The following is a 12,733-nucleotide window of genomic DNA, read 5'->3' on the forward strand; positions in this document are numbered from 1 at the left end:
AGTACAACATAAATTCAGCATTTGCTCCAAGAAACTAAAAAGAATACCCAGTTCAGATCCATGGATTTGATCTCAGCCTCAAGGGCCCAGTTTGCCTGGACTCCTATGTTCTAATATCCGTCTGCCACAATCAGATTTCTGCTCGCCAATTCCAACAACCTTGCCAACTATCCCATTAACCAGCCAACCTCTCTCCTTTTTTGGCCCTCCCATTTTATATTCCTTTATGCTGCCTGGACTGACAGTTCCTGCTTGGCTACTCTTGCACCTTCCCGCCCACTCGGTTGCTTTTGTCTTATGCTACCACCTTGCCACAACTCTTGCGCAACTGCCTGATCCTGCCTTTCTATCTAGCTAACTCCTCTGCAAGCTAACCATTTCTGCCACTCACTTCCTTCTCATCCTTCGATTAGCCAAAATTGATCAAAACCTTTTCAAAATTAAACGAAGGCCCCAACAAGCCCTGATCACAATCCTTTGACTCATCCCTGAGTCTATTCATTTTGACCTTAGGCATTCCTGCTGGTATTTCCATTGGCTCTACGGATGGCATTTGTATTTTCAAATGCGTTGGTTCTACTGATGGCTGGGCTGGTTCTTGTTTTGCCTCGACCATTGCTCGTGAAGTGGCATTTGTCTCTACTACACTTTCTTGCCTCTGGTGTCCCCCGTTCCAAATGAAGGCTCCAACTCTGGAATAATGGCCATGGTCTGCTGCCTGAACTCTCTGTATCTTTGAGTGGCAGTGTCCCGTCGAGTGAGGATTGCGTCAACGCATTGAGTGAATGCCTCGGCCGAATTTTACGTTAGCTTTGTTGGCCACTGGCTTTGTAGGTCGCTCCATTTCTGTCCATTAGAGTCACACAGCTCGTTCAGAGTCAAAACCTGCATCTGAACTGGTGGCTACAGATCTATGATTACCTTCTTTGTCTTTATAGACTCCTCCTCAATATGATCAACTTAGGCCTGGATGGCGTCAATACGGTCGTTGATTTGCTGTAGTTGGGTGGGGTCTGTACAGTCCTTTATGCTAGTGAATAGGGTCTGTATTTTCTCTCTCATCGGATAGACTGAGTGATTCTTCAGCGTTAGGCTTCCTGGACTGTCATGGACTTTATTCATCAGAGCGTAGCCGTCGGTGAGGGTGTCTGCTAAGGCTTGTTTCTTTGCTTCCCCTTCGGCGATTTTTCCCTCGACTGTCCTCATGTAGATCTCCACTGGGTCTGGCAGTGTGGACCTCACTGTCTCTAGCTTCTTCTTCATGTCAGCATTGGTAGCTACCAAGTTTGAGCATGCCACCTGGATGTGGTCGCAACATTTTACCAGCGTGCATGTCGTGATGTTCGTCGGCGCCTCTGTGTTTTCCTCAATGATTGTTGGCCATAATGTTCAGAATCGCTGCATGATTTGATCAACTTGGGCTTGCAAATCTGAATTTTCTTGTCGCAGGTGATCACGCTCTTCTGTTACTTCCTGCAACTGCCTTGCTTGTTGTTCATGTTCCTTGGCCAGATCCTCATGGATCCTTTCAGCCCTGTGCACTACTTGTTGTATAAATATAAATAACTAGGCCAAGGACCAGTGCTCGAGTGCGTCGTCCTGCATTGTATTGGGTTTAGGGAACTATTGTTGGATGGGTAGGCTACCGACGAATGAGCTTGTTGTGACTGTCGAGTGAATTGTGGAGTAGGTGGAATGATGCTAGGGTTTGGGACTACTGTGAGCTTTATAGGGAAAGGTGGAAGGTACGGTTCAATCCTTGCTTCTTGTAGAATAACATCTAGGCTTCCCCCTTGTGGTGGGTCTGACCCAAACATCGGTGATGCAAGTGATGTTGGTTGCATTCAATTGGCAGGAGTGGTGCCCTCTACCTACTCAGCTAATTGAATTTCCGTTTCCACAGTCGTCTTTTGTCGGCCTACCGAGAGGGTCTCTGACAGGGTCACAGAATTGGAGGTTGTGTGCAACGCAGACTCCCGCAACTGATGTAAAGCGGTGGAAATGGCAGGAATCTCTTCAACTATGGGGGTCGCGAAGACTGAATGCTCAGTCTCATCAGTAAGGTCGATAATCAGGGCTGGTGGAACAGTTTTCGGCTTTTTGGCAACCAAACTACGGACAACTTGTTTTTTCTTTGGCTTGGGGACTGTTGGCTGGGAGGGAGCCTGGGCTACTCCGGTGGGGATTTTCATGGCCAGCGGGGTTGTTATAATAAGAGAAAACATGGTAGAGCCTTGAAATTGGGCAAGATAATTTCTCTCAACTGATTCTAAACTAGCAATTGTCAATCTGAGTTTGAACATCTTCTCCTCCATCTAAAGCACCATTGGTTGGAGTTCATCGTCGACTGGTCACTTCCTACTGCTCTCCGCCACATCTTGCCCTTGCACTTGTTGCTTCAAGGCTCTAAAAATATAGTTGTATTTCCCTTCTGTGATTTCACAAGCCACTCCCAACCATGATCCCACCTCGTTGTGCAGCGCTTCTGCCGTTAGTACAAACCTTTGCGACCTCATCTTAAATGTCTTTGGGTGGACACACTGCAGTCTCAGGTAGGTGTGCCCATGTGAAGCTCTGAACCAGAGCTCTTCTGAGAATTTATTGTTGAAATATGGAAATAAGAATATTCCAATTTAATTTGTCCTTGAATTAAATTGTGAATTAAAATCGAATTTAGTCTTAACAGCTACTTGGAAATAATTAATTAATTTATTTTAAATTAATTAGTTGGAGAAATTCAAGTTAGAAGTATTTCTGAAGTCATGCAAGAGTTATCCCTTAAATTAAGGAGATAAGATTGAGTTATATTTGAGTTGTAGTTAGTTAACTCAATTTACTGAGTTAAGTCCAGTTAAATTAGTTCCAAACTGTTTGAGGAACTAATAGTGAGTTAACAGTCAGTTGATGCATTAATGCACTGAACTAGTGCTACTCTAGTTAACTGAAGATTCCCTCATCAGAAACTCGTGCATGTCTATTATGAGAAAGACCCAATTGAGATTAATGTTCAAGGACAGAGTATTATCAGTTGCATGTGTTTTCTCATGGAGAAAACTCATGCATGCATTCAAGGATTCATCCTTGAGGATTGCGTAGTTTTGAAGGCTTGTTTTTCCACTTGGTAATAGGCTAATCATCCACAAGGAACAACGCAAGGAAATAGGAACTTGGAGGGTAGAGAGGAAGGCTAGACAGAAGCCAAGATTGCCTGTGAGCATCTATGAGGATTGTACTGAGAGCTAGCTAGCTGTGAGAGCTAAGGCTTTGTATAATTCCTATGTATTTCCACCATGTATGATAATACAATAGTGTGGGGTTTTTATCTAAGGATTTCCCCAAATTATTTTCATGTGTATTGCGCCATTGATTCTTCTTCTTTTGGTTATATTATTTAGCTCAATCTTTAAGCTTCTGTAAATTGATAGTAGAAATAGGTTATAGTATTTTGATTTGATTTATATTGCATTATCGGTTAACCTATCACATGTTTTCTACATGGTATCGGAGCTGTGAACAATATACTAAGAAGAGAATTCAAAGTTTGAAGTTTGGGATTGCAAGTGAAAATTGAATTCATATCATACTTCAAGGTTGGCCAATGGCATTCTATGGCTTGAGACTCGAGTATGTCTTGGAAGGTAGCTTGAGTTACATAGCATGGAAAGATAGAATGGAGGCTATATTAGAAGACAATGGCTTGAAGGAATTCATTGATTAATAAATCCTAAAGCCAGCTTCAACTAATGCACAAGAGTTGGTTGAGTGGAAGAAGTGTGCGGCAAAGGTGAGACAGATCATCCTTGAGGGAGTTCGAGACCATATTGTCTCGAGTCTCCGTGGGAAGGATACTCCATTTTCAATGTGGAACACATTGAAGGACCTCTACCAGAATAGTAGTGACCAGAGGAAATTGGCACTCAAGATAAGCTTCGAAGAATCAAGATGGAGAAGGGTGCTACTATTTCCACATATCTGAACAAGCTCACCACCTACAGAGATGAGCTTGGCAGTGTGTGAATAACTATTGCCGATGATGATATGGTGAGCCTCGCTCTCCTTGGCCTTCCAAAGAGTTGGAATAGCTATGTTATAGACATTTTTGTGCCTTACAGTATGAAGCATGAAATGTCAATAATCTGAGGGATCAAAAGTCCCTAAACATGTTGTTCCTACCCCTAGAGGAACAAGGTCAGCAAACCACAGCACTAAATATCAGTTCTCCACCTGAAAACACTCAAAAACAAGCTAATTCTGGATCATGTCAGCTGCTCCACTGAGCATCTACGCTGAATGTCAACTGCTCCACTTTGTACCTACGCTGAATGTCAACTCTAATGAAGGCTACCTGCGTTGGGCGAGATTGGCCAAGTGGCACAGTCATTCTGCAAGGTGTCAAGTGCCCAGGAAGCTTCCAAAATGACACTTGGATCGGGGAATTCGCCTTGTGATGAGTAAGAGGGGCTAGATCTCCAAGTGGAAGCAAGAACCTCCAAGTGGACTCAAGAACTGAAGAATAACTAAAGTGGGAGAGGACACTAGTCAGCTCCATGCCAAGCTCAAGCTGACTCATCCTTTCTCCAAATCTCCTATATATAGAGCTCTCTCATGAGGTCTAGGGGGCGGGGAATCTTGTGAATGTAAGGAAGTGTTGTTGGTTTGTGCATAGAACTATTGGGTGATTTGCTTGAAGGAGGTGAAGAGGAGATTTCTTGTAGTTTCCCTTTCTTGTGCTTTTGCAGGATCTTTGTGTAGTTGGGCCAGTGAAAGAGCAAGGAGCTGGGAGCAAGCAGCAAAGAGGGAAGATTGGATCAATCATTAGCGGAAGATAATGGTTAGTGGATCTCTTCTTCCTCTCTCTTACATCTCATAAAGAAGTAATCTTGAATAGCTTTGCATTCGGTTGTTGCTGAGGTACTATCACCCTTAGAGTGGGATAGGGTCATTCCGTATTGGATACTTTTCCCAACAACAAATTGGCGACTCCGCTGGGGATCGTATCTTGTTGGTTGTTTGAGTTTTTGCTATTCATTTCATAAACAAAGGGAGTACCGAATCGAACTGTATTTGGATCTTTCAAATGCAAAGTAGAGGGCAGCTACTCTAGCTTAGTTGCTGGGAAAGTTTATGATTTGAAGAACTGATCCACAAGGACTCTAATAAGCTCTTAGTGATAGCTTTTCATCCTCCTTTTCATCCCTTAGTGTGTACTTGACTGATAGCTTCTGATTTGGCCAAAAACTGTGAATTTTTTAGCAATCTGTGACCTGGAAACCAAGAGAAACGAAAGTTTCGTTCTTCAGTGCAGGCTGTGTGAAGGCTTTCTGCATTTTAGCGCAGTTCCCGAAGGGGCTACCTACGCTGAAGGTCAAACTGCGTGTGTACCACCTGTGCTGGACCAGTCTTGCCTTGTGCTACTGGGGTTTCCTGCTGTTTCTTGCCCTGTTTTCACTCTTATTTTTGCTGCCTGTTACCAGTCAATGTGCTTATCTGAAACCAACTTTCCTTGCCACTATTCTGCCTCGGTTGTATAAAGAAACTGTGTTTGTTCTTTGTGTATTTCTTGTATCATTTACAGTTTCCCATAACGAAAGTGAACTAGTCTTGATGTGACCTCTTAGATCTAGACCTGTGATAAAGTGTCGTTTTGATCTTAAGAGTTAGTTTGTTTGCTGTTCATAGCTAATTGAGCTTTTGCTTTCGTCATTTGGTTTGAATTTATATATTTCTAGTGTCGAAACAAGTAAATCTTAAGGTGTCTTTTGATTTTGGACAAGCTTGTTTTCTTTCACTTGAAATTGAATTCAAAGTTATACAACAGCTTTCTTTTTGTGTCGCACAAACATTAAGGAAGAGAAAATAAATACTTGCATTGTGCATGTGCATTATGACAGTTTGCATGTTGATTCAGGGGAAAATGCATTAGTGTGTGCTCTATGATCTGTGTGAAAAGATGTTATCTTTCTTTTCCCTCAGTAGTTAAGATTTTCAAAGTTGAAAGATTGAAAAGCTTGCTTATCATCTTAGACTGCATTTAGGAGTGTTACTATACATCTCGTGGTGATCCATAAAGGCAAACTGCTAAACAAGATCAACCTTAAAATAAATTGAATTTACATAACAACGCATTGAAACATAACGCAAACACATAGAGGTCTAAGCTAGAGACGTGTTCCGGCGTCGTTAAACGTGATATCTTAGCGTTGAGTGGTTGGGTGATTCCTCCACGGTGAATCGATAAGGATCAATATGGATTTGTGCTCCCACGTACCGTCGCGTATATATTGGGAGACCCCTATAGGAACAAAGCCTTTATCCATAGGAAACCGTGTCGATCGCCCTACTGATCGCAATGCAGTGAACACAGCATTCACGAAGATCGACCACCCATACCGTAAAACGTATTCTGTGGTTTTGCGAAAAGTTTGGCACACCCTCTGCCTAGAACTTCAGAGCAGTTTCTTTTGGCCTTTTTCAAACTCTATAACTGAAAAAGTCCATCCGAGCATTTGTCACTTCGGGCTCGTTAAACAATCGAAGGAGACTAGAGTCATCTTTAGCTTTTTCTCGACTCTTAAAAAGTGAAAAAGCAAGTTGTGTCTAAAGCGTCGTTATAAAATTTATTTTAACCGGAATAATCATCACCCTTCCCTCGTTGATCTTCGAAGTTAGTCTATCACCAGTGAAGTTCCTGAAGAATCGCTAGGCAATCTATTGGATAGACTCAGTATGTCTGAACAACCGTCGACATCTAGGACTGTGTCGTCCGACACAACAGCGGCAGAGCCTCCTGCTGCTACTCCAACGATGTTCGCTGGTATACCATCTGTCCCGGCAAATTGTCCTCAACAACAAGCCGAAGTCCCATCAGGGACGACGACATGGTTAGTTCCTATTTCTTCATCCGGATTATCATCTGGTATTTCTTATGTTGAAACTCAACAAATTGATCCAATGTGTCCTCAAAGGCCAATTTACCCTTTAAGTATTGGATTTCCACCGTATGGAGGGCAGTATGCTCTTTCATTGTTCCCTCCTAGAGAACAACCATATGGGAGTTTACAACAAAGTTCAGGTCAAACTGGAATTACATCCAGCGGTTGGGTACCAATACTACCTCGACAACCAGGGGTTGTATATTCAATGCAACCAGTACACCCTGTGTCGGATATTCCCACCACACCTGCTATGGTGAATGCGTCGCTAGTACAAGCGCTACCTATTGTATGTCAACCCCAAGTTTCTCAGGTTGCAATAAAACATCCTCTTGTCTCAACGACTCAATCACAATCTCGGGGTAGTGCCTCCTTATCTGGAGCGACTTAGGCTCAAACAAGTACTGTGACTCCTCATCTTGGTCAATCATCCAGTATTGGTCAGCAGCAAATGGTCCAACAACCAGAGCTGGTTCAATCTCAACAACCGCCATTCCAACAATCATATCAAGGACCTGAGCAACAAGTCTTTGTAAGTAATGGGAAACCATGCTATAATGGTTATGCCCATCAACCTTGTCAAAGTTGCCAGTATTATGTTGGTCTGCAAAGACCCATTGCTCAGGCGATACCATCTTATCCTGGATATGCTTTGCCTAACCTGAACCAATAGTTGCCCTTTGTAGCAACTCTAGAATTACCAGATCTAAACCGGCTGACGAATGATCCAATTGCTTATGCCCCTTGGTGGCCAGCGATTCTGCATAAACTTCCGTCAGATATTCCTAAATTTAATGGAAATCCGGGTGAAGATCCGTCAAATCATGTGATGACATTCCATCTATGGTGTTCATCGAACACTCTGAATGATGATTCGATAAGACTTCGCCTCTTTCAGAGGACGTTAACGGGTCAAGCGGCAAAATGGTACATTGAATTGCCTAGAGCTTCGTTCGACAACTTCAGTACCTTAGCCACAACCTTTTTAACCCATTTTCAATTACCGATAAGGTATGAAACGGGAACAGAACTCCTTACCAACTTCAAACAGACGACTGCCACCCACATATCTGATCATATACATGAGTGGCGATGTCGTCGTAGGATGGTAAAAACGTACGTTCCCGATCATCTATTACCTGAATGGTTTATCAAGTCATTACTTCCTGCCATCACGGAAGATGTGGCAAAGGGGGGGTCGTAACGGAAGAGCAGGTTATCACTCGTGCACAATATCTGGACTTGGTCTATACTCAGTCCGGCACGCTCTACGACAAAATACCTGACACCCCTAGACCGGAATTATCAATTCCTCCTCCTCCTAAATCATACAATGACTCTCACGCCGGCGATGGCGCGATTGGCAAGCACAAAATTTATAGTCAAAATGCAAATGAAGAACTTCTTGCCTCAGAAGTAAATGCCATGTCGACCGACAAGGGCAAACAACTGAAGCAACCAGGGGGCAAGAAGAAAAAGAAAGGGAGAAAAAGGAAACCCCCAGCAGGGTGTCATATATGCGATGAGGATCATTGGACGAAAGATTGTACACATATAGCTGAAGTTAAGAAACTCTTTAAGAGTTCAAAAACCCCAGCAGTATTGACTGATCCGTTTCCTAATCCAGGTCAAAATCTAGTTGCTAATCAAAATGCTTCCCGATCCCAAGTGCTTATGTTGTCTACCTCAAAGCAGCAAACTAATGCTTTGACAAGGAATAAATATTACAGGAATCCAAAGCTATCGAACAACAAGGCTAATGAACAACCTAGTAGTTCGACAACAACTTTGACCGAAGTTGTGCCACCCATCGTCCCTGAGCCAATAATAAAGTCGCAAAAGGGAGCAGTACACAAATCGACATTTAATCCTTGTGCAAAAATAGCACAGATAGAGGACCTGGCCCAATCACCGTCCGTTATGTCGACACTTGAGGTACCGCAAAATTGCTTCTCCCAAGAACAAGCTTTATTATCAGCAATAGGTGGAATTGACCCAATGGATTCCAATCTTGTCGCCTTTGATCATAAAGGATATGACCCTCAGTTACCAGCTCAACTAGCTTTCCTTATTCAAGTGAAATCCCTCAACAAAATTGTTCATCGAATAATTATTGATGAGGGGGCATCTACATGTCTTATGTCGATGAGTTGCTGGAAAGATTTAGGCTCACCACCCTTGTCGAAATCGTCAACGACGTTAAAAGCATTTGATGGACGATCATACACTCCATACGGGATTTTAAGTAACTTGCAAGTTGAACTGGGGGGCAAAACAGTAGGAATTGATGTTGAAGTAATTGAGGGAAACCTCGATTACAACATCCTACTAGGAAGGCCCTGGATCTATGCCATGGCCGCGGTTGTGTCAACCTACTTCAGGAAGATTGCATTTCCTTTCCAAGGAGGAATTACAATCGTCGACCAACAAACTTTTCTCCCCAACAGTTCACAAGTTACAGGAAGCATTCCAATGATCCATGGAAGGAATCATTCGCTCCAAAATATCGGAGTAGGTCTCCTAAAAGACCCTGCCTTAATGGGTACTTTTGCCCTACCGCCCCCAAGTAATCTAGCAGAAGTGGCCACAGTGGAATATGAAACCTTCTATGTCTGATGGATTTGGACTCTGAGGACGGTTCTAATCTTGTGTCAACCTCATTAAAAAATGAAACAAATCCCCGAGGAAAACCTTCATTCCGACCACCGAGTTGAATGCAATGAAGCTTGGGGGGCGTGCACCTCGATTTGCATTATTATGCTGGGGGCATGCAAACTTATCTCCGAGCAGTTTTAGCACATAGTTCATGCTCGTTAAAAAATAAACATAAGATTGAGCAGTTTTACCGTGGAATTTATGCTCGTTAAAAAATAGAAAAGCATGAGCAATAGTTTCCTCCGGAGTTTAAGCTCATTAAAAAATGAACCTATTCCGGTAAATAACCATTGTGATCGTAAATTTATTAGCCATAAAAAGCCTTGGTCGTGTTTGCACTTGCCACCTCCATTCCATTTGGCTGATCGTTCACCCCCATATGATTGTTTACCCATTTTGAGGAACAGCTGCGAAGAGTGATTTCATTTAGCCATCCTTGTGACACTACCGTGATTGGAAAATTCCAACCTGTACCTGGAATCTGATGCTATCCCTGTTTATCACTCGTTCCTCAAAAGACGAGTCTTCTTTGAGCTCTTTTCTCCTGACTCGTAAAATATGAAAAGTTTGCCGAGTTTTGGCCTTCCAGCTCGTTAAAATGACTGGAAGAGCTATCCCTCCTCTAGATTTTAATCTTTTTGGACCTGAGGGATTATTGCACAAAAAGGTCGAGCGCTTGTTTTATTCGGCTCGTTAAAGTTATCGAAAACTCATCCCTTCTGTATTGTTTTATACTTTTTCGGACTTAAGGGATTAGATGACGAAAAAGGAATTTTGGAGTTAACTTTCTATACCTTTTCAGACTCTCTAAAAATGAAAAGGACCGAGTTTTCCTTGTCGTTAGACTCGTTAAAATGATTAAATAGCGACAAACTTGTCTTTAGACGAGAACGAGTTTCCCTATCGCTAGGCTCGTTAAAACATAGCGATGGGCTTGCCCGAAGGGCAGGTTATAGAACAAGCATATGTTATCCTCCTCAAGCTTGACAAAAATAAAGAGGTACTGGTCAGAAATGACTAGGGAAAAATTGGGAGAACCTCAAAGCTTTAATGGTAGCAAGTCGCTCTTGAACATGACACTTTGTCCTCCGTATCACATTGGGTTAGGTTGTTTCATTCACCAGTCTCATCACCATGGTCTTCGCCAAATCATCCACATTTGGGGTAATGCTACCGATCCATCACATCAGTGTTGTTATATGTTCAAGAGATGTTGTTCAGAAAGAGTCAACCGTGTCCCATCCACTGCCATACATTATCCTTCATCCACCCATGATCGCCACCCTGAATCATATCTCACAGATTGTTTTCACCTCCACTAAAATCATTAGCTCCGTTCCGTGTCACTGATGTGGGATTCATTAAGGCCCTCCTTTGACGGATCGCTTCTTGTCGACTTCAGCTCATTATCCAAGAAGTTGATCTAGGAACACCCCCCCTAGTACTTTGAAGCTTGCATGCCTCAATGGCAAGTTTCTCACTTCCGGCGACAGGTATACATCAATGACCTTCGACCAGAAGATTTTGCGTGGTGTTCGACGCCAAGTCCTTTATTCGCACCATGTGAATTGTACTGCAGTACCTTGAGGATCATTATCATTATCGGTGATTCCTCTCGCGCTTGTTAACGGTTTACATTATTGACCGGTAATCAATCGATGTCTTTCCATGTTCGACTTCAGCGCAATTCTCACATGGATCGACTTGTAATTAGAGTGAAGATCAAACGAGTTTGAAGACCCCGGATCTAGTTTCATCCATCCGGGCTGTGATATATATTCAGGAAAAATAAAGACATTTGATATGTACATCATTGCAGCAGATGATCATCCTACTCAAAGGATGATAATTTCAGCAGAGAATTATCTGTCTACCATCAGACGATCGTCTGTTCTATGTACCAAAATGAATTTATAAAGCTGAGCATGGGAATGCCCGCCTCAGCTAGATCATGAAAGCAGAATGAAAAATAATGTATTTTATTGTATTTATTACAGGACACCTCTCAGTGATTGAATGAACTTCGAATCCTCCTGATAAAGCATTTCACCCGATAAACGACCTCATACTTTAGGGGGCAACTGTTATAGACATTTTTGTGCCTTACAGCATGAAGCATGAAATGTCAATAATCTGAGGGATCCAAATTCCATAAACATGTTGTTCCTACCCCTAGAGGAACAAGGTCAGCAAACCACAGCACTAAATATCAGTTCTCCACCTAAAAACACTCAAAAACAAGCTAATTCTGGATCATGTCAGCTGCTCCACTGAGCATCTGCGCTGAATGTCAACTGCTCCACTCTGTACCTGCGCTGAATGTCAACTCTAATGAAGGCTACCTACGCTGGACGAGATTGGCCAAGTGGCACAGTCATTCTGCAAGGTGTCAAGTGCCCAGGAAGCTTCCAAAATGACACTTGGATCGGGGAATTCGCCTTGTGATGAGTAAGAGGGGCTAGATCTCCAAGTGGAAGCAAGAACCTCCAAGTGGACTCAAGAACTGAAGAATAACTAAAGTGGGAGAGGACACTAGTCAGCTCCATGCCAAGCTCAAGCTGACTCATCCTTTCTCCAAATCTCCTATATATAGAGCTCTCTCATGAGGTCTAGGGGGTGGGGAATCTTGTGAATGTAAGGAAGTGTTGTTGGTTTGTGCATAGAACTATTGGGTGATTTGCTTGAAGGAGGTGAAGAGGAGATTTCTTTCTGCTAGGAAGTGTTGCTGGATTGGACCTCTTATGGTTGTAACACTCTCAAAACTTTACTTCTTCCATTAATAAAGCATTTGAGGTTCTTCTATATGCATTTGTCTCAATGGTGTATTGATGCTTGTATATTTGATTTATTCTAATCCTTGAATCAATTATGGATGTATGCTTCTTGTAGTTTCCCTTTCTTGTGCTTTTGCAGGATCTTTGTGTAGCTGGGCCAATGAAAGAGCAAGGAGCTGGGAGCAAGCAGCAAAGAGGGAAGATTGGATCAATCATTAGCGGAAGATAACGGTTAGTGGATCTCTTCTTCCTCTCTCTTACATCTCATAAAGAAGTAATCTTGAATAGCTTTGCATTCGGTTGTTGCTGAGGTACTATCACCCTTAGAGTGGGATAGGGTCATTCTGTATTGGATACTTTTCCCAACAACAA

Source organism: Pinus tabuliformis, chromosome 2_1 (genome assembly GCF_031772625.1).
Source record: "Pinus tabuliformis cultivar Carrire ecotype Pingquan chromosome 2_1, CPIR1, whole genome shotgun sequence".
NCBI classification, from domain to species: domain Eukaryota; kingdom Viridiplantae; phylum Streptophyta; class Pinopsida; order Pinales; family Pinaceae; genus Pinus; species Pinus tabuliformis.